General features: G+C 43.6%; 1 pseudogene; it reads left to right on the top strand.

Annotated features, from left to right (window-relative positions):
- Positions 1–3,274: 3,274 nt before the first annotated feature.
- Positions 3,275–3,480, top strand: LOC142260782 (U2 spliceosomal RNA; annotated as a pseudogene).
- Positions 3,481–3,745: the final 265 nt, after the last annotated feature.

The following is a 3,745-nucleotide window of genomic DNA, read 5'->3' on the forward strand; positions in this document are numbered from 1 at the left end:
TTTTCTCACACCCATGTTCCTGTGTTCTTTGATATGATATGTGTTCATTTCCTTCACTATATAGGATTGCAAGTTTTCCATTTGTACCTTAATGGCAATGACGCTATACAATTGAACACATATCATCCTGTTATCCATATAGGTGTGTATTTACCTGCTTGACTATTTTTGGTTGTTTGATCCAGAATGTTTCTCCAGATAGGTCATGTGGAAATTTTCTTTCCTCAGTACAAATGTTTTCACTATGGCTTTGGAAAAATTTTTTGTATGTGCATCATGGTCATTTGACCCATTGTACTCTCAAGTAGCAATATATTGTACTGTTATGTTGTACTATGTACTAATTACGTGTTTATATGGTTTTGTAACCCTTTATGATCTTAGATAACTTTATCCTTGATAAAGACCTAAAAACAAGGTCGAAACGTTGGATGAATTATCCTTTTGCACAAATAAAGAATTTTCAGCATTCCAAGAGTTCTTTTCTTACGTTATTGATCACTATAGTGTGCCAGAGCTATTTCTATTGAATTGACTCTTATTTTTTCTGAGCACCTGCTATATACACAGTGACCCAGACATATTCAAGTTTCATTCAGAAGGCAGAGGGAAGCCTTAGCAGCTGAGCCTATATCTTGGCTTGTGAGCATTAGAACAGGCCGGCGATTACAGGGTAACATGAAAAATGTCCAGCTTGCATTATGACTAGAACATGACAATATCCTTTTAAGTACTAACCTATGATGCGTTCCTAAGCAGTTGATGTTATATGTTCTACATTTCATTTTCTGCATACTTTACAAGTAGTAGAATTTGCTTTGATATAGGCAACTGGATTTTCACAATGAAAAGGCAAAGGATAACGCCCGAAAAAGACGCCATACATTATGTCAGTGCCATCACTGACAAACCTGGATTGACCATGAAATACATCAATCCCCTTAAAGGTGAGTTAAAACAAGTTTTAACTAAATTGCCTTAATATTGTCATGCATTAGAATGACTGTCTTAGGTAATGATAAATATTTTCTACAGGAAGAGGAGTGTTTGCTGAAACTGAAATCGAAAAAGGGAGTTTTGTTGCAGAATATCGAGGCGAGCTCACGTATGCACTTACGATGGTAGACAACTACTCGAGATTTATGGTTGTGGTACAAGTCAAAGATCTAATGGCCCATACTGCAGCGAAGGTCTTCCAAGCACACTTATGCAGACCTCATGGCTACTCAGAGAGAGTCCTCACAGATCAAGGCACAGCCTTTGAAGCGGAAATCTTCAAGGACTTCTGCAGCTTTTACCGATGCAGGAAGATGCGCACTACACCCTACCATGCTCAAACCAATGGTTATCAACCTGCTCAGGACTTTACCCCATATTCCAGATGTGGCCTTACAAGTGATTTATAGAGGGGTAACAATACGTTGGGATCACCGGATCTAATCTCCCTTTTTATACACCCTAAAATCTTGTTTGCTTTAGAATAAACAATAACATCATACAGGTATAGCAGTACCGTTTCAAAGTTTCGGTGTCCCAAGCAGCATTCCATCAGCCTCTGGAAGGTTCCTGGCAAATTGCACAGCTCGAAGGGCATGCTTTTGAACTCGCAGAGACCCATCGGGGTGGCAAAGGCGGTCTTCTCCCGGTCTGCCTCAGCAACGGACACTTGCCAATAGCGACTAGTGAGATCAAGGGTAGAAAAATAATTTGCAGTTCTCAATGCAGCTAGCTATTCCTCAATACAGGGGAGTGGTGCTGTCCTTCTTCTTTAACAGGACCAACGGAGCTGCCCAGAGGCTACAACTGTCACGGATAACCCCAGCCTCCTTCATGTTGCTCAACATGTCCTTGGTACACTGGTAATGTGCAGGTAGTTTTGGCTTATATCTCTCTTAGATGGGTGGGTGTGCACTTGTGGGGATGTAGTGTTTGACCCCTTTTATTCTTCAAAAGTCTAGCGGATGTTTGCTGAAGACTTGCTCGTATTCTTGCACTAGCCTGTAGACCCCCTTCTTGTGATGTGAAGGTGTGGAGTCAGTGCCTACGTGTAATTCCTTACACCACTCCTCTGGCTGACTTGGTGAGCTGTCACTGAATGAGTGGGCTGAAGCAATGGTGGATGCTGCTGTTTGGATAGCATGTGTATCTACTGAGAACAGCTTATCAATGGTGGCAAATCGGAGCAGCTTAATCTCTTGCTCTCCGCAGTTCAACACTCTCATGGGCACTCTTCCCTTCCATATTAATGAATAAAACTATGATGTAAATAGCATATAGATACCCCACAAATGCAGATAAAAGTAGGTTATGGGAAACGGGGGAAGAGAGAAACAGGAAAATAGTGGAATAAAGTATACCTTTCAGGTGGGAGAGGAAATGGCAGCACAGCCAGTGGAGGTGAAGCAAGGGGAGCCTGCAACTAAAGAGTTGAGAGCGTTATCACATGGTGACTGAGCCTGATTGTAACGGGAGCATAGAGGTGCCGATCCTGTCTTACCTGCGTTGGTGTAGAAGTGGGTGTCCTGTGGTGGAGTCAGCTATGTGCAGTGGTGGCCGTGGGTTCTTTTATGTGCGACCGTAGTAATAGCTGCGCCCACTTCCTGTATGGGAGTGGAATGCAGTGAGGGTAATGGAACGCACGCCTGCGCATTTGTGTTTAACGTCGCGCATGTGCAGAACGGAGAAAAGGCTGCGCTCACTTCCTAATGAAAGGGAGTGAGACGCATCTGGGAAGGGAAGGGAAAAGATTAGGGTTTGGGGATGATGAAAGGGCTTTCTACGGGCAAGGATGGCAAAGGGTGGCAGTGACGGAAAGTCAGGCAGCCTGTCCTGTCCTGTCCTGTCCGTCCGTCTTTTTGTATCATGAATTGGAAAGACTGCAAGGGGGAGGGGAGGTGCTTGTGTCCAAAAGGAGGAGTTATTCAGATTCATTGCAGTGGGTGCAAAAAGCACCATTCTTCTTGTTTTTGCTCTGCAAAACAGCCTTTTCAAGGGTTGGCTTGGGTGACAAAATGTCTTCTGTAGGCGTGGGTTTGTCTCCCTCTCCCTAAGATGTGTCCGGTATAGGCCAGGGTGCCACTCAAGGCCGTAACCAATTCGGGTTATAGCTTCTCGGCCTTTTGGCTAAGATCAAGTGTAGTTTCGGAGGACGCTACCTTGGTCGGTACTGGAAGGTGCCTGGGATTGCACGTCTGCCGGCCTTGAGGAAGTGTGTGCGCCTTCTGGTGACACATAGCCCTCTTGTGCCTGGACGGTTCCCAGGCAACGGGAGGCGATCACCTTTGTTATTTTGAAGTCCTACTGATAAACAGAAAAAAAAAAAATTAAATCTGTTCTTATCAGTTTAATATCTGATACGTCCCCTCTCTGGGGACCATATATTAAATGGATTTTTAGAACAAGGAGATGGAAAAAATCTTGCTCTGTCCACTGCACGCATTGACCTGGTATTGCAGTACCTCCAGGACCGGTGCACCCCTTCTTAACCCAGTTTCCAAAAGCAGAACTCAATTCACCTGATTCAAATGAGCCCCATTAGTGAATTGAAAGAAAGCAAAAACTTTATATGCACCTCAATTTGGCCAATTCACTTTTCACACTTTCACCCTTTTTTTTATCTTTCACACCTTTTACTTGCTTTATTGATGCAAAAAGCTGTGCCAAATAGCAAACTCATCTCCACTCAACTTGACCAACTCTGCTATGTCCCGTGCAGTATCTTATTCTCAGTCTTATCTAGATCATT

Source organism: Anomaloglossus baeobatrachus, unplaced genomic scaffold (genome assembly GCF_048569485.1).
Source record: "Anomaloglossus baeobatrachus isolate aAnoBae1 unplaced genomic scaffold, aAnoBae1.hap1 Scaffold_180, whole genome shotgun sequence".
NCBI classification, from domain to species: domain Eukaryota; kingdom Metazoa; phylum Chordata; class Amphibia; order Anura; family Aromobatidae; genus Anomaloglossus; species Anomaloglossus baeobatrachus.